The sequence below is a fragment of the Etheostoma cragini genome, chromosome 4 (assembly GCF_013103735.1).
Source record: "Etheostoma cragini isolate CJK2018 chromosome 4, CSU_Ecrag_1.0, whole genome shotgun sequence".
In the NCBI taxonomy this organism is placed as follows: Eukaryota; Metazoa; Chordata; class Actinopteri; order Perciformes; family Percidae; genus Etheostoma; species Etheostoma cragini.
In genome coordinates this window covers 7,259,946-7,279,430 of record NC_048410.1, presented here as the reverse complement: position 1 = coordinate 7,279,430, position 19,485 = coordinate 7,259,946, and the positions used below count along the sequence as shown (strand labels likewise).

General features: G+C 39.3%; 1 protein-coding gene and 1 long non-coding RNA gene across 4 annotated transcripts in view; both read left to right on the top strand.

Moving 5' to 3' along the window:
- The window catches only part of LOC117943720 (chemokine-like protein TAFA-1), a 118,058-nt gene that overhangs the window by 61,992 nt on the left and 36,581 nt on the right, over positions 1 to 19,485 (top strand). The gene's annotated exons all lie outside the window — the stretch shown is intronic.
- Positions 17,466 to 18,239, top strand: LOC117943721. Its single transcript, XR_004656417.1, has 2 exons — positions 17,466 to 17,571; positions 17,624 to 18,239. It is a non-coding gene; the product is annotated as an uncharacterized LOC117943721 (long non-coding RNA).

Sequence of the window (19,485 nt, the reverse complement as noted above, 5' to 3'; positions counted from 1 at the left end):
AATTCACAAGGAGCTGGTATTGTGTACTGTGTTTGTGGGTGCATCTGTGGGTTCACTGAAGGATTGCTTTTTTTTCTTCTTTTTTTTCTTCTGTATGATGCTTTTCTTCTTAAAGGTTAATTGAATCTGTTGACCCCAAAAATACTTTTTTCTCCATTTAGAAAACAACATATTAGTTTCACTTCCAACAGACGAAAAATAGACTAACTCAGAGCAATATAATAGCATTGTTTAACCATAATACAGGAATACTAAGATTTGCAATGTCTTCAAAAGTGAGCAAAACAAGGTATTTATCTTTTTTCTTAATCATTCATGTATCCTACTTTTAAATCCTGTATTGCGTGGCACAAAAAAATACATGCATGCAACACCACATGTACATGTGTGTGTACAGCAGTTGGAAGCATGTCTTTAGGAACATTGGGTTTGCCTGAAATATGGTCCACTCAGCTACCATCAATCAGCACCTCTGTGTGACGGCAGGAAATCACATCATATTACTAGCCCTTCGCTAATGTCGTTAGCGGATATTGTTCTGAGGCGAAGTGTGGACTTTCCCAATGTGATTAAGCCCTATGATGAATTTGCTCTGTTGTTTGGAGACCGTTAACTGACTAGAATGATTGACCTGAACCAAGAGCCTTCTGAGCATTTATTGATGTTCCCCGAGTGTTATTCCTTTAATGACTGCACTCTGATCATTGCCAGCTTTATGGCTTGAGGGAAGCTAAGTTGAGTTATCAAAGTTAGACTAAACAGAGTTTTGGAGGTTCATGTTCGCAAGGCAGGGTTACTGTGCACACAGGTGTTTATCCCTTGGACCGCTGTTTTTAGTGACTCTTTGTGATTACTGCTAGGGCTTTCAGATAGCTAAAGGAGAGCCAAATGCCTGAAGGGCTCAGTTTTTGTACATCTGATGATGTTAAGTCTCTCTTGGGGTGAGGCCTGCAGTCTTAGCTAAGACTCATGGTATTCTCCATGAGTCCTCTATTTAGATTTATTTTCAGCGGCCTCAAGAGGTTCAGGAAAACGGAGGGGTCAGAGGGTTGAGAATTACCTAGAGTCTCAGAAAGTTGTCAGAGAAAAGGATGTTTCTTTTGCCAGCAACCATCCTTACGTCATACCTCTTTACAAAGTGTATCTTTCAGTGTTTTGAGTGTGAGTGTGAGAGTGTGTGTGTGTGTGTGTGTAGCCTATGCCCTACATAGGTTTAAGTGTAGTCTGTCAATCAGTTGGTTATCTGTGCACTCAATAAGTCCCAAGAGTCAGACCCTTACCTGTAAAATTGACTACCCCTGGCCATTTTGGCAAAGAGCTGGGGAATGTGAAGAAACGTACAAGAGCATAGGTAGTGTATCACACACCAAACTGAGTACAGTTTGTACAGCCAAGGATTGTTAAAAAAATAAACAGGTTTTAGTTTCCCAATGTTTCTCAACTTTTGTCTACCTAATAAAAGGCATAAAATCTGTCAAGTTTAATCTATTCGGTTTGACATAGCAAACTAAACTACACACAAAAAGAAAGGAAATTTGTGTTTGGTAGAATATTTATTTGTTGTAATAATGATTATTGCAAATCTTATACCATTGGAAAGCTTGATTATCTCCCTTTTTAAATGTTGACCCATTTGTAAGGAAGATGCATTTGTGGGATGAGCAGCAGAGCTGAGTATGTGGGTCGCACCCAAGACAAATTTGCCAAATTCTCTCTGACAATGCCAAACATCTTTTCTTTGCTGTTGCTATTGAATCTTGTTTTGAGCTTCTGGTACCCCAAGGTGCTGACAACCAGGTGCCGGGTTCTGCAATCAGTGGCAATCCCATATTCTCACAGAGCGGGGTTTATCAGAGACTACCTTCAGAATTTGGCAGTGAAAAGGATGGAATGACCAGCCAGCACTCCTGGCCTCATCACCATTAAACACTTTTGGGATCAGCTTGGGTGGGCTGTTTGTGCCACAGTGACCAACACAAGAATGTAGAAGAATGGGATGCAATCCCACAAGAATGTGTGTGACCAGGCTGTTGGCCAGCACGAGGAGGAGGTGTCAGGCTGTTGTGGCTGTGGTTCTTCCACACGCTACTTTTGCTCCTGTTTGTTAAATGAATAAATTTTGATATTGCCAAAATGTCTGGTTACTTCAGAATTCAATAACCCAATCCACCAAACAAGAGTCAAGTTTGTCATTGTTAGAGAAGATTTGGCAAATTTGTCATGGGCGCATTCCACATACCACGAATGTATGTTCCTTGCAAATGTGGCCCATTTTAAAAAGGGAAATAATAAGGCTTTCCAACGGTATAAGATGTATTGCCAACAAGTAGTGTTACAGCAAAGAAATAACCTACCAAACAAATTTCCTTACTTTGTGTGTTGAGGACGTTTCCATCATGTGGCTTGGTGTGAAATTCAAGATTCAAAATATCTTTATTGTCATACCACAGTACACTGTAGTACAAAATTACGTGCAAAGTTCACAACTTAAAAGCTGGAAACCTGAAGAAAACAGACAACCAAGAGTGAAGAAAAAGGATCATTTGCAAAAAAGGTGCCAACTAAAATGTATTACTGGAAAAGCAACGAGATTCAGGAACATTTGTCAGTAAGAAAACTCAAACAGTTTGGTTGGTGGCGGCCCTCAGGTATCAAGCTGTTGCAATCTACTGTATATGCTTGCGATGTCAATTTCTCACACTAACTAACTAACACACACACACACACACACACACACACACACACACACACACACCTGACAACAATGCAACATCCCACCAGAAGAACACAGGAGGCTGATCATGCATGTTGATTTGCTTTATATAAATATATATATACACACACATACATACACACACACAAAGTGTATATATATATATATATATATATATATATATATATATATATATATATATATATATATATATATATATATATATATATATATATATATATATATATATATATATATACAGTATATATACACAGACATACATACATACACACAAAGTATATATATGCAATATGATTAATTGTGTACAATAATACCATTTGAGTAATACTAGTGACAAAACTAACTGCATGGTGATGGCCAGCAGCCTTTGCAAGAAGAATTACACTCAACGAGAAGCCAAATGAGAGAATTGAATACAAGCCGTCAAAGTGCAGAAGGAAATTTTTCATCACTTGTATTCTCAGTTTGTAAATGTATTAGTAAACACTGTCCAACTCAATACACAGGCCAATGTTGTAAAACTCGCTGAAAACGACATTTGTTATATATTCCTGAATATATAACACAAATGATGAATACATGAATGGCTTATGATGTCATCTGATTACACTGTATCATAGATGCTTTCATTTTGCCTAAATCCCATGTTCCGTAAAATATAAATGTTTGAGTTACATGCAGAGAATCTTTGCATTTTGCTCTGTTGCTTTCAATTGTTGCACACACAGCAGGAGTATTATGGCTATTCTAACATTGTAGGTATTGGAGAATCCATGAATACTTTATATGTGTCTGGTAAAAAAAAATGATGTAATGGTGATGTAAGCCACTGAAAGCCATTAATCGGAACAGTTAAACCTGAACCTTGTTTTCTGCTCTAATTCACCTTTTATAAGTTTTTTTTGTACTTCAATGGTGTGTGTACTTACATCACAGTGAGTTTGTGGTTTAATGTGTGCCGGTCTTGGTTTGTGTCAGGAATACTTAAGTGCTTAGTATGAACATGAATGCAGACTGGTCCAGGTCCAGGAGAGAGTTTTAGTATTCACTACAAATGTGCAACAATGATGCCAGCATTTTAACTGTTGGGATAAAACATTGTAGATACATTTTTTAATTTTCTGCTACTTTACACTTCTACTCCACTACAATTCAGAGGCAAATGTTTTGTTACTTTTGTTTGATGATTGTAGTTGTCACTTTGCAGATTCAGATTAAAACTACAAAATATAATAAACAAATAAATTATGTTCTTATTATGGCAGTCACTCAATTGAAATATTTAAAAGGGATCACACTTTTTTTTTTATCCGTTTTAAATGTACACACAATTTACTAATTTAAAGTCTCTATCCACAGCACCTAAACACAACTCACCTTTAAAGCTCTCATTATTTTCCTCTTCCTAAACCGCCAGGGGTTGAGTTTTCTTCTAAACAAACGTATGAATTAATCAGAGCACGAAATGCCATTTGACCGGTTGCTGACAAGCATTTAAAAGGTTATTATTTAAAGGAACACACCAACTTAATGGGACTTTAGCTTATTTACCGTTTCCCGTGGAGTTAGATAAGTCGATACTCTCACCCCCAGCATTAGCTTAGCCTCGAAAAGGTATTGCAGGGAACTGGTTCCAACTTTCTACTGCTCCCAATAAGTGACAAAATAACATCAACATGTTACAACCTATTTACATGTTGTGATTTGCATAGTCACAGGGTGTACACAGATGAGACACAGCCTTCTTCTAACCACATAATAACTGGGAACTGATTGTCAGAAAGGTGAAGCAGTGCTACTTGGGCGGAGTGATTTGCTCGCCGCACCTCAGAAGCCCATGTCAATAGGTACATGTTGGCTTTATTTTGTCACTTATTCAGAGCAGTAGCTAGTTGGAACCAGTTAACTGCTGGATCTTTGCTAAACTAAGCTAATGCTGGGAGCGTCTGACAAGGTTACAGCACACACGGAGATGAGAAGGGTATGCATCGACTCGTCTAATTCTGGGGGCAACAGTAAATAAGCTAAAGTTCCAATAAGTCGGTGTTTTCCTTTAAACAGAGTCTGACTATAGGCTGTGTATAAAGAGCGTCCGATGCAGTCATTCCACATAAAACAAATCAGGGCTACATTCACTATACGGTGAGCAATGAGGGCCAAACCGCATCATCGATCTATTTTAACACAGGATCTGAAGCACGGTCACTACGGATCCTATTTGTTACTGGTAAGCTACCGACAACGTGATCTTCACCTGTTCAGCTGACTTTACCAGATAGTATGTGACTCTCCTATTATTATTACAGACATGAACTGACCACAGACGCTTGCCTTGTGCATGGATTCAAGGTGGTGCGCTTCTGAAAGTGAATAGAGGAAACACTGTAATGGATATTTGGCATAATTCTAAATTAACCGGAAAAATTGATGTATATGAAATTCCCAATACGATGAATTCATATTTGTAATAATTTCGTTGTTGTGTTAATTTTGACAGCCATAGTTCTTCTATTTTCTTGCCAATAATACATTTCAATGCACAACTTTTACTTGTACTGAGTATTCCTTTGGAATTGCTACTTGTACTTCTGTAAAAGATCTGCGTACATCTTTTACCACTGCCAATTAGAGCTGTAAGTATTTAGTGATTCATGCAACATTTGAGACACACACTAAATATCTGGACTGTGTTTCTTTTTTATAGGAAAAGATATTCAGCTCTTCCTAGTGTTCAGACTAGGTCCCGGTGGATGGATGAATGGATGAATGGATGAATGGATGATCTCTCTCTCTCTCTCTCTCTCTCTCTCTCTCGGTGAATGTCTCGTCCTGCCAGAGGAGAATGAGACTCCTCCATCCTGTTCAACTCCATTAAGCAGCAAACGTGCCTCAGTTCACAAATCATAATCTGCTCATGGTGGGACTTGATGCCAGAGAGTCACATTGAGTTTAAGTGAGGTTGTGTGTGTGTGTGTGTGTGTGTGTGTGTGTGTGTGTGTGTGTGTGTGTGTGTGTGTGTGTGTGTGTGAGACACCCAAACTGAAATATTTGAATCTATCACCTAACACATCACCAGACCTACACTGATGTCATCCCATGTACCAAACATGTATCACTATCTCGCTGATGTGACATTTTTCGGCACATGGACGACTGCTTTTTCAATCTTTTCCACTCCGAACCACTAACACAAAGTGTGCAAGGGCTTTCTTCTCACCTCAGCATGAGATGGGGAGAGGGGGTCAGATCAAGACCTCCCCCTGTGCAGACCTCACAGTGGGACACAAGAGAACTTGTCAGCCACCCCGGCAGCATGTTATTTTGATAAATCTCGCCCAAATTCAAAAACGACAGGCCAGCGTGTCACTGCAGCAAAACAATATTCCCCATGTCTCCAAATTCAGCAAGATGGATCTATTGCTGTGCTGCGTCAGTCAAAAGGGTTCATGTGATTTCTTTGTTTTAGAAAGCTTGTCACAGATTGTCTTTTCTGGTAACAAGAATTGAGAGTGATCGACGGAGAGTGTAGAAATGTACAGAAGAAAAAGATTGAAAGAAATGTGGAAGCCAATGAATTTATCATATGGCTGATGCATGTTTTCTCTTTCTTGCTATCACCCTCTTTCTCTCTTCCAACCTCTCTAAGGCCATTATTAGCATGCATGAGTCTTCCATTCCTCAGCGCTCTTGGGGAGGCTCTAACTCGGCCAGTTCATATTTAGTCTCCTGAATGAAACATTCATAACTCAGGTATGTGGTCTTAAAAACAATGAGTGCAGCTGCTTCAGAAAGACCTGCATCAATCATAGGCAAGCCAAGCATGAGATAAAACAAGCGCCCTTGTCAAAGTGATTTGGGCTCAACTCGGGGGGCAACGTTGGGTGCATGGGACACAGGTTAAGGTTCAACATCATTAGAATTTTTCCGGGACCAACTATGTCTCAGTGGGATTTTATCCCTTAAATACACATAGCCACTACAGCTCTGCCTAGTTTATTTTCAGATTTCAGCCTCCCTATGTTGTGTAACCTACGACTCAGCCCCCACTACTTTTCTAAACACAGAGTCACAGAGGATGCATCATGTAAATATTGAAGAAATGCCCACAGAAAAAGGCTCTCCTGAGGGACTCAACTGTTGTTATTATTATCATCATCATCATTAGTGCTTTCAGCCTGTCTGCAGAATAAATATTCCGGCTCTGAATTGTAAGACAATTGCTGATTAATCCAGTACAAACAAGGCCTTGCAATTTCTGCTTCAAGAACAACCACAAAGAGTTCCTCTGCTCAGCAACTCCATCTATCTCATACCACATCATTCCTTTTCTCTAATTAAACTACTAACATGAGAAAAAGGGAGAACACTGGGATGCCCTGACCACCCACCGATAAACCTCTATGTGAAACCATAGATAAAATTTAGGATGTTCTCCATCATCTTCCCTCCTTCTCTCACTTGCAGTTTAATTCCAACTATTTGCTTTGATTATATTAAGTGCATTTCAATTTGCGGTCCAATTTACCCCTGTCAGACCCCCTACCTGTTTAAATTTCACACCTCTGCAGGTTTCCTCGCATGAGTAGATACACACAGGAAAAACTCAGTTTTCATTTCCAGCGTACAAACCTCGGTGTATACCTGCAGATACTAATGCTTTTAGTAAGTCGTGAACAATTAAATTCAATTGTATCCATATAGTATCAAATCATAACAAAAGCTATCTCAAGACACTTTCCAGAGGTCTAGACAACACTCTACTACACTATAATTTACAAAGACCCCACAATTCCAGTAATTCCCCCAAGATTAAGAATTTAGTGTGAACAATGGCCTATTTAGTCACTGCATGCCTTTCCACTCTTACTTCTCCTATTCTTTTAGTTTTGAAATATCAGAGACAGCTGCCACATATTTTAGCATGCAATGCAGACACTGTTTGGTTGTCTAAAGGCTCCCCAGTGCTGAAGAGAAGGCAGAGCCTCAAGGTCTCTTCTGCCAATAAAGAAGGGAAACAGGTGAAAACAGGAAATTAGTAACAGTCTGCTTAGTCACACACACACACAAACAAAGTGGCAGTTTCCATGTCCCAGAAGAAAACACATTCTCCAAGTTGTTTGGCGTAAAAACCCAATGTTGAACAAAGTGAAGCAAAACAGGGGTTATATTGTACGCACTTGAAATTGTTTGGTAAAGTGCCAGCTGCAGCAGAGCTTTTCTTCCAATGAAAATGTGTTCCAAATGAGAGCTGGTGCACAGCTTCAATAACAACTGAGGGTGAGGACAATGTAAAAATAGTGTTGGCAGTAAGCAAATTTCACTGAAATGTGGTTTGGATTTCTTTCAACTCTTTATATAACACTCACATGCCCTGTATGTTGAAGGCTCTTTGGCCAACGCCAAAATATGCATTCTTAAATGACACTATGTTAGGTACATTTTACTTAATGCCTTAAAAAAGTTTCTTTTTTTTCTTTTCTTTTCTCCTGATTACGGCTGTCTTTTTTTAGCCATTTCCAAAAAAGTTACTACTTCTACTTTCAAACTCCATCCGGCGCAATCCAACAGACCATTGAGACAGGCTTGGGAAGTTGAGTGTGTGTGTGTGTGTTTTGGGGGCACTACTCTGCCTGTTTTGTGATATACATGCCTAAAAATGGCCTAATATTTCCTTACTGAAATAATATTGGCTTTATAATTATTACGACTGATGATTTTTCATTAGGCTATTTGTGGTGCCCCTTTTGCACTTGGTGCTCTACACCAACGCAGCGCATGATGCGCGTGGTGGGAGCGGCGGCGCTGAGACAAGGTTTATGTTTTGTTATGTTGTATACATTTGATCCTGATAGTTGTGGTTTAGGTTGGTACATTTTTTTCCAATATACATTTTTATATTTCGTCTGAAATGGTCTTTACACCCTGAGATCAATAAATAACTCATGGGCTCTGACAAATGAGTGAAAAAGATCTGTCATCTGTAGCTGCTGAAATCCTGTAAAAACACCCACCAATCACTGCCTTGTTGTCCAGACTGCTTGGAAAGAACCAATGAAATGCCTCCTTGCCCCGCTAAGTGTGCTCTATCCCTCCCATGTACAAGCCTGAGCTCAATGTGTGTTATCCCCTGAGTTACTGCAAGCCGTGGTCTGAACATGTGTCATTTACATATTGGCAATTCACAAATGTGTGGTCTGCCTTTTTCTTTAAATTATGTTGTAGTTATGACAAGGATCATTCGACATCAACACCGTGATAACGTTTTTTTTGTGTGTGAAACGCCGAAGAAATGTTACTGTTGCTCCCTGTGGGTGTCTTTCTATATTCTCTCTCAAGGAAAATCACTGCCGGAATAGTTTGCCACAGCTGATGATGCTGCCACATGCATAGTCAGACGTGTCTGCCAATCCCTGGACAAAGTTGATATTACTATACAATTCTTTTTCATTTTTTTAAAACAAAAGCATATGCTACTTTTAAATCTTAGATTCTCAGCATTACCAACCCTAGCTTTAAAAGGAGCTTTGCTTATCTTATAACACTACGCTGGCCTGCCAGAACTTCTTGTATTTGGTCCGAAAGCCCAAACGATCTAAAAAAAAATGAATTTACACTAGAAACAAACCGGATCATGGTTCAGTTTGATCCGGACCGAGACCACCTCTATTAGTTGGACCAAATTTTGTCTGTTTGGTCCGGACCGTGATCCAGTGGAAGTTTCACACCTGTATTTTTGTTATGTATCAAACTGAAAAAAATCTAAATGTCCGGACCAAACAAGGTAGGTGTGGGAGCCCCCTAAGACTAATAAATAACCAAACTGTCATGTATTATTTTCTCCCAAAAATCATTAATATGCATGTTTTAAGATAAATTGCATATGTTGTAAATAAATAGACCCACCCTGTGTTCTCTGCTATTGTCATAGCCTGAATTCATCATGCAGGCAGATGTCACCTTTGAAAGAGTGTAGGTGTTTGAGTGTAGGTGTTATTGAAAGAGAAGAGAGAGTTAGACTGGGTCCAGTTATGATAATAGTGAGTCAGCCAACGGAAATGGGGTTGGTTCCTTCCTTCCTTCCTTCCTCCCTTCTCTGTGCAACTGTGAATATTTAGTTATTGTGTATTTTCTTTCTTGTTTGGCAGGTAGTTTTGCCTGATAAATGAGCAGAATTTAAATCGAACAAACAAAGCAGAGGAAATTGCATTCAACAATAGAAAAAGTTTTCGTATCTGTCTCCTTTGCACCCTCAGTCCTTTGTTTTTTATCCCCCCTCCTTTTTTGACGGTAACAGCTGAGCAGGATAGGTGCCATTGTGCATTGGTGCTACTAGAACTGGAAAAAACAGTGTGGTGGGGCATCTTTATGTCTTGCATAATTAAAATGTTGAGACCTGGCACTCACATACTGTACCTGCTCTCAGTACAAGAAGGCTTTAGAAGCCCTGCTCCTACCGATGCCAGAAACTAAGGCTAATTTTTTCACTGAGATGAAGAAAAAACACTGAGATGAAGAAAAAAAGAAATGTCTTTCAACCTGCATCTGCTCTTCTGTGCTGAGAACAAGGGAAGCTTTCAGTTAAAGTGGGGTTGTAAGCCGAAAGAGCGAGTAAGAGAGAAACAGACAGGGAGGAAGAAGGAAAGTGAACAAGGCAGTGAGCTTGGTTCAGGAGCCATTTCATCACACATTGTGTTGTGAGACTGTCCCACTGTTCATGCTCAGCAATGCCAACTGCTCAGAGGAAAGCCTCCTGCTGAGTGTTGTCTATTGGCTGACACTCCGAGAAGATTTGAGGCAACATAAAAAGGCAAATTTTTTCATAATGCAAACCTCATTTGGAGGGGAAATTTTATAAACTTCTCAGGTCTATGTTGAAGTCAAAGCCTCGGGAAAAACTGCCACATTAGGCCCTTGGAACATGTGTCATGATGTCATTAAAAATGTGAACAGTACTCAACCCTACATTTGACCTTTGCCTACTGTAATTCATACTTTTGTGAAAAAGCTTTCACTAAGCCACATTATGGTCAGCGGGGCATGAAGAGAGCCTCCTTAGAAATGTGAATACGTGCCAGGTACCGCAGAAGTTTGATTTGACATCAGAAGCAGGGGTAGGATTTCCAGACAGTTCTGGTCCTACCAGGCATATGTTATATCACATGCTACGCGCGACCCACCACAGTACTATGTATGCTTGATGCGCAAGAGGTGCCCGCACCAGCCCATGCACAATGCATAGGCCCACACTCGCGGAGGTATAATTTAGGCATTAGTCTGGCCTAAAAGAAGCATTGACTGTATGAATGAAGTGGACGTAGCCACCGAGACTTCACTCGTTGGTTTGCGGAGAGACTTCATGAACTGAAACAGTATAAGGACAAAAACACGGACAACACCCACTTCATTTGAATGTACACAGTGCCATGCATTGCTAAGCCTCTTTCCGGATTGACAGGTCCCCGTAATATCAACTAGTCAATCACAAGGTAGCCACGCCCTAAAGCAGCTTTATCATCGTGTTTACTACAAATAGAACCATACTTAACAAAATGAACATAATGTTGTATTGAAGAAGATTTAAACTAGAGCTTGATACTATAAACTCATTAGGAATCTGTTTACTGAGATAATAAATCAAGTGAGAAGTAGGGTCACTTTCTCATGGTCTATTTATTGGAATTATTTTTGAAGTTGTTCCCTGCTGGTCATTAGAAAAAATATAGGTTTGAAGGAGACCTATCGGGTACTGTTTTCAGGTTCATACTTGTATGCATTTTCTTATATCTATGTACTAGAATATGTTTACATGCTTTAATGCTCAAAAAACACATTATACATAATACATTTTTTCACATACTGCCTATGGCTGCTGCACCTGTATCTACCCTCTGTTTTAAACGCTGGAGCACCTGTCTCTTTAAGCCCCTTCCCAGAAAAGACCAGTCTTCTCTGATTGGTCAAGGTTTACGTACATCCATAGTCTCGCATCTGTCCTCTGCTGTCACTAGTGTTGCCAACCTGCCGACTTTCTCGCTAGATTTAGCCACTTTTCAGAACCTCTAAGTGAGATAAATTATATTGTAATTAATTTCCATGCATACCGCTAAGAGAATCCTAATCCCAGCACTACAGCTCTTCTCTCTGCCATAAGCAGCAGAAAGTTATTGGACACAGCCACTAAGTTTTATGCAAATGAACGCATGACATCATCTGGCATCTTTTATGGACTTTTGGAGCTAGTGCTAGTTCCTTTCATTGGAAAAGAGTTGGCAACACTGGCTGTTACTGCCTCTGTACAGTTTGGTGCAAGTGGAGACCGATTGCACGAAGTATATTCCAAGACTTTATACTGTGAAAAATCACTAATAAAGACTAATATGTAAATGTAATGTAAATGTGCTGTATTTATATAGCGCTTTTCTAGTCTTAATGACTACTCAAAGCGCTTTAACATCATACAGGATACATTCACCATTCACACACATTCATACTCTGGGGCCGAGGCTGCCGTACAAGGTGCCACCTGCTCATCAGATATACACTCACACACATTCACATTTCGATGCGCTGCACCAAGGCAACTCGGGGTTCAGTGTCTTGCCCAAGGACACTTCGACATGGGACTGCGGGGCCAGGGATCGAACCACCAACCTTCCGATTGGCAGGCAACCGCTCTACCACTATAATAACATATAATATCATAACACAAGACAAATATTAAACAACCGGACATGTTCCAACAGGAATGTGATCTGAAACTGGGGAAAAATTTAAATCTACAGTCAAGTTTACAGCTTTTCTTGGCGTCCTTTGTACCGTCCAATTATAAAGACTTTCCAACCAAATACTACACAGCAGAAATTGGGATGTAATTAACATTTGCAACCAAGATCGCAGGTTTCTCTGTCATTAGCATGTAGCTACATGTGGCAAGGTGTGTAACGTAAACTCTGCAGTAGCATGTCTGGAGCAGATGACCATATATAGAAAACTGGCTCGATATTACATAATACAAAGCTAAAAGTAGAAAAACTTTTGAAACCAGAGGGTTCAGAACAGTGGGATATCTTAGGTTTTTGCTCACAGGCACTTCTTTTAAATATGTGTATCTGATTGTATGAACATCCACCATTTTAACATTATAGATATGACAGAGAATACAAAAAAGCATTAAAGGTCTCCTTTAAGGCACGTCCACAAAGGCTTAATTTTTTTTTAGCCCCACTTCTTTTATACAATTGTTGTGTGCAAGTAAGTATCTGCACATCTGAGACATTGTGTGTAGGTGTGTGTGCTAATTGCCCTAGTGAAAGAGATTCCTTTGCAGCCAGAAGCTTATCCCTGCAACATGACCCCTAAGTCTGACTAAAAAGGGTCAACCAACATGAGACCTTCATTATACCAGAGCCCCATGCAAATCAACCACACTGACAAACTCCGGTGTTTCAAAAAAATAATAAACATTTCTGAAAAGGTTAGAAGGGGCCTCGTCCGCCTGTTTCTGAATCGTCCTTTTCCAAGGTGAGCTCCCCAGCGCCATCATAATTGAAAATTAAGTATTTGCCGCGGTATAATTAAATGGTGACTTTTGAACTCAAACGAGACCTCAGACGCATATTAAGAGATTAGGGGGCTCAGATCTATTCACATACACATGCTAACACACGCAGACATTCACAGTCAAACGCACACTTGCACTGACAAGGTAACAAACGGTGACAGCTTCTTAATTATCACCCTGCCTAAGTCGTTAAAGCACAGCCTCCTACTTCACCTTTCAATTTCTACAGCCCATAAGTTCAGGGAATATCTCATTTATTTTTAATTAATTATCAGATAGCACCATAAAGGTGGTGATAATGACAAGGGAGCACACTAGACAGCTCTTCAAGGGCCTTTATTTGTGAACTTTGAATTTTGGGTAACGTGAAATTAAAAATGTTATACTGTGTTGCTCTTACGAGAGCAATATCTATTTAAACACATTATTGGTAACACATTGACAAACAGTTCAGACTATACCATGGATATTTTCACAAGCTTTCATCTAGCTTTCACACGTGTACATAGATCTCTGCATTGCAGCTTAATTGAAAGAGATTAGTCAGGGTAAGGCTACTGGGCCATCTTTTGAAAGTGCTCACCAGGTAATATTATTTTCATTTACTAACCACTAATGTCTCAGTTCCAATTATCTCACTCTGCAGAAAACTGTGAAATATTAATATTACTTTCACTATTATATATTCCCAATGACGTAATAAATTAAATAATGATAAATTAAAGTGGATGAAATTTTGATATGTGGAATAGAGAAAAAAATGCCGGGAGCACTTTCCCATTTCAACAAATGTAATCATCAATGGTGTGTGGTTAGTATAAAACTTTTAGCAATGTTAATATAATAGTGATGAATGGTTATGGATGTATGCATTCATATTCATACACAATAGTTTGATAGGGATCACTTAAATTCATTTAATTTCTATTCCTTTTGAAATCTCGGACCGAGCCAAGTTTTGCAAATATATACTTTAAAATGACTACAAATTAAATACTCAAAAGCAAAAAAGTTTCAGTTGACCGGGTGAGGATATATGTTCTATTTGCTCTGCTATTGGTGTATTTTGGGTTTTGTTGTTGTGGGTCAAATGGCAGATATACTACAGTCTAGCAATAGCATCACTTAACCGGGATCAGCACAAAACCCCAACACACATCCATCCCTTTACAAAAAACGGGTGGGGGTTGTTATATGTGATGCTTTGAGCTCAGCAGTGGTTTAAATTGATTAGCACGCAGTGTCTCCTACTTAGCCAGAGAGGTTTACATTTAAAAACAGCTCTTAATCTCGGCCCTGAACAAGGGAAGTGCAAAGGCAATCAATAGCATTAGAAGGTAGTTCTTACTCCCACTTATCGTTGTCTCATTCGGTATAAGGAGTAGAGAGAACAGGAGCTTCAAAAAGGCTCAGTGCATAATTCATTGTCAGCCAGCTATATGGTGATGTCAGGAAATATGGTGAGGCCCGCAGCATAAGCCGTTCAACCAAATATCCCAACTGGCTGCTTCAGAGATTGAAATCTTTTGATATTGACTAGATTTTAGACTTAAGTGTTTTTCGTCTGGCTCAACCTTATTCACTGACTGAATGGGAAATATTTCAATGACATATTACACTTCATGTGTATCTCTCACCTCTGTCCACTGCTGTATATAACTGCCTGCGCACCAGGGATAAATCACTTCCCAGCCAGCTTATTACATGAAATGAAGGAATTCATCATGGTGACAGTCGGCCGTTACGAGGCGTTCGCTGTGATTTATCTGGTAGAAATTGATTGATTCATTAACACTGAGTGAACAGTGCTTTGCTATTGCATGCCGCTCTACGCGTTGAAGGAACATGTCTCCAGTATGGGGGTCTGAACTAGACGTCCCTTGTAGCAGCTTACAGGGATTTCTATGTCGCCATCTCATCTCATTACCTGTCTGGTCTAGTCAGTGGCCCAGAGCTGGGAGCCAGCTCCTTGTGGCCGAGAACAGAGCTTTCCTAATTAGTTCATCCAGTTGCCTTCCAACATAAAGGAGAATGCCTTCTAATATGACAAAGAGTTCTGATTTAACAGGGCTTTTTCTCTAAAACACTGCAAAGTAAAGTGTACATGGCTGAATTACTTCTGGAAGCATGGCTACCTACACTGACTCCTATATGACAGTTATGAATGCCCTTTACAGTACAGTATATGCAACAATTAATAGTTTAAAGCTTTGCTTGAGTGAGTTGAGAAATTTCTGTGTTTAACTGTCCTGTGTCCTTAAAGGCATGTGAATGCCCTTTCATGAAAAAACTTCCCAAGCCGTTGCAGCCATTTCCAAGGCTGCAGTGATTTTAAATGTATGGCACAAATTCTTTGTGCTTAACAGTGCTTAAGGAGAGATTTGACAGTTGATTTTATGATGGCTAAAAATGTGTTTTAGGCCTCCCTTTGCTCTCTCTCCTCCTCTTGGAATGTCTGTTATGTCAATGTTGCAGGAAGCTTAAAGGGATAATTCAGCTTTTTTTAAATGGTGTTGTATGAGGAACTTATTGATAGTGAGTGTATTACTTTGAGTAGATGACGGTTAGCACGTTGCCAGTTTGGAAAAGAATGCAGGAGTACAAACATGGAAGCTAAGCACTGCTGTGGACAGAGGCAGCAGCCAAATTGACTTTAACCAACCTAAAACAATATAAATCAGATTACGTGTAAACTATATTTAGAATATTTTTACTGCTTCACATTGCTGTCAGCCAATCTTTCGTTTCCACAGAAGTTTTCCCTCCCAGTTGTGCTAATGCGTAGGAATACGTTGAGAATATGTAGTGCCAAAGGAAAGGGCTGAGGGTAAAAATATTTTAGATATAGAATACGCTTAAACTGATTTTTATTTTTTAGAGTGGCTTTTTTGTTAGATGATTTTCGCTGAACTTGTCCACAGAACTTCCACGTTGGTGCTCTTGTGGGTGTCTCCAAACTGCCGGGTCCCTTATTCCATTCCAAGAAAACCCTAACTTGTTTTCTCAAGTTTTGAATAAATTTGATTTGATTTGAGTTTTTTTGGGAGGCGTCTTCGCAGCCAGATTGCACATGATTCAAAGTCTTCATGTACTCCAGCAGGTCTGACCAATATTCATGGTCCGGTTTATCATCTGCTAAAAGAGGAGCACATAGATAAAGTGGGAAAGTTTTGTTGTGTCCTCTAAGAAAAGTTTTAGTTACATGTTGTGACAAGGTCTGTGAGACACCTAGTCTTGATCAGTAAAAGAGGAAAAAAAGAATGTGCCTTGTGATGAGTTATATGAGGAGACAACAGTATGTTAGGCTTGCTGTCTAGCAACCTGTTCCATCTGTCTTTTATCCGACTGCCTGTTCCTCCGTCTCTTCTCATATTTTTCATCTGCAGCTATCAAAGTGTTGCAGCTGAGGAATAGTTTCATTATGGATTCATCTATTGATTCTTTTTTAAATTAACTAATACACCACTTAATTGATTAAATGTAAAGTGTGAAAAATACCAGAAAATAAAGTTGTAGAAGATGTAGATTCTTAAATGCCTAAATGCATATTTTCTAACTTGTGTAATGAAATAAAATAAATATAAAAAAAGAGACAAATGGTATCTTCACATATAAATTCCTCAAACCTGGATGGTTCACAGCGGCACAATGCGAACACACAGGACAGCAACTTGCAGCTGGAGGCAGATGGTGTGCTTTTTTTAAATAGAATTTTTTTACGATGATAGAAACAAGTTATACAGATGTTGATGAAACCATTGATATGATCAATCAAATGGCATTTCAGCATTAATTCTACTGCATGCGGTGGTTATTTAGCAGCAGACTGGTGTCATTTGAATGTGATTTAATCAAGATAAACACTAGATGGCCGTTCATATTGACACACTTCTATTCACTACAGTATGACAACAGGAGTGTGTTAACAAAAGTAATCCAAGTATCCAAGATCTGAGACCACAGTGACATTACAATGCAAAACAGAGACAGAAACAAAGTTCCAATAGAAATAAAAAAAAAACTAATAAGATCCAGGTTAAATAAGAATTCAAATTAAGTGATTTATTGAATATTAAATTACCTAAGTGGGTTACCCTATTGACCCTAACCACAATCTGTCTCACTCTGTCCCTCCGTCTTATCGGAGGATACAAAGACGTGTAGACCAGAGATGATGTGTCCGGGGGCCCGTTTCAGAAAGCAGGTTTAGTGAGAAGTCTGAGTTTGTTAACCTTGAGATGAGGGGAAATGTGTGTTTTCTGTTTCGGTAAGAGAGGTTAATCAAACCTGAAAGAGAGGGGTAACTCCAGCCCGTTTCAGAAAGAAAGGTGACTTAACCTCAGAGTCGGTTACTATGGTATCTGAACCTGTGAACCTAACCTGGTCAAAGGCAGGTTTTCTTCAATAAACCTAGAGTTTCTCTCAGTCTCCCGCCTCTGACACAGAGCTCTCTTTTCCTCATTCATTCATTCATTCATTCAGTCTGTGTCAGGCCCATTTTAGCACAGTGTTGTCATCCTCATGCATAAAAGAAACAGGGTTGGTTTATTAACCATGTGAGGCAGATCAGAAAACTGTTTTTTCTCTAACATGGCATGTCCTTTTGTCGACAATCACGTTGATGAAAGCGCTGTATTACTTCGCAGGGAGTTAAACATACGTCGGAAGATGATAATGAGGCTGGACTAGATGTATTTTAATTTCCACATTACCTATTTGAGAGTTATCATTTTTCTTCACATCTATCAGATATGTAGATACCTTATCCGTCCTCATATAACTAACGTCACCCATCGTGGACATACTTTTACGTCCCAGCAGATTCTTTGTGTTGCATTATGTTTTTGGCAAATACAGACAACCGGCAGAAAAGTGTGCCTCGCTATGAAACGTTGTTTTAAACGTTTTTGTAGTGTTCCCTGGACACAAACCAATAAGAGCCATGAAAAAGAATAAAATTATTATAAATTATAATTCTGTTAATGACATGGTGCTGCAACCTCAGAATGGGATTAGTAGTAGTATATTTTTTTGCCCGCAGGATTGCACCTAAATAAAATTATAGATGTAATACCATTCCAGTTTTCACCAGTAATATTATAGGTTACCTGGGATTAAATATGAAGTTAATATACTTTATTTGAGTTTACGCATTGACTCTAGGGGCAATTTTCTCCCACAGCAATTCTCGCTATTTTTCAGCAGCAGCCGTATTGCTTTTTTTTTTTTAAACAAAATATTTATCCACACTTGTTGTATCTGCGCATGAATAGTTCCAGTTCCAGAGAGATAAAGTATGCCGACCGATTTGGTTGTGGTTTTTAACCATGATGAATCGTAGTATCATGGCTCCATTCATTCTGCCTTTTTTATAGTGGTTGTCACGTGCTTATCTCTGAGTAAACCTACTCTGATGTGATTGAACCAACTTAAATCAGCTCTTCCGGAACTAAAAAACTCAGAGTTTTTCTATCTCAGGGTAAATCAAATCAGAATTCTGGGTTAGACTCAGTTTGTTGAACCTCTTTCCTTTAACAGGCCCCAGCTCTACTTGTGACGTCAACAAAAATCTGCACTTTTCTCAGAAGGCCACATGCCAAAATTTGAGGGTGATTAATTAAATTCTACGGTAACAGGCGGGTCTGAAGACATTTCAATTTTGTATAACATTGGCATCTGACTCATCCACAGCAACTCTGAAAATGAAAGATAGGAGACCTTTCAAAACACATTTAAACATGCTGCCATTGTGTGCAGCTGAATGAGTCTGCCTGGTTTAAAACACACAGCCGTTTGCTGCTACAAAATGCCATCAGTTGTAAAAATGGATAAATTATGGAGCTCTTTCACTGAGGTCTGTGGAGATATCTGTGGAGTGTCATTGTACAGTAACTAGTGGGGATTTACTCTTCTCTTGTTGTGATCAACCATCTGTTGCTGAGTCTTGAGAGCTGCATATATAGAGCTGCACTCTAATTTGATTTGTGTGCAAGAAACAGCTGGCAAATATTGTTATTGCATTTTCCTCCGTTTAGAGTGCATAGGTGTTGACAGATCAGAGCAATAACGGGAACATTAATGTACAAATTACTCCATGAGGAAATTAATCAAAAGCATACTTCTTTGCAGCAGTGTCTAGCAAAAGACATTTGGAGGGGCAATCGCTATAACCTAGAAAAAAGTCTGAAAA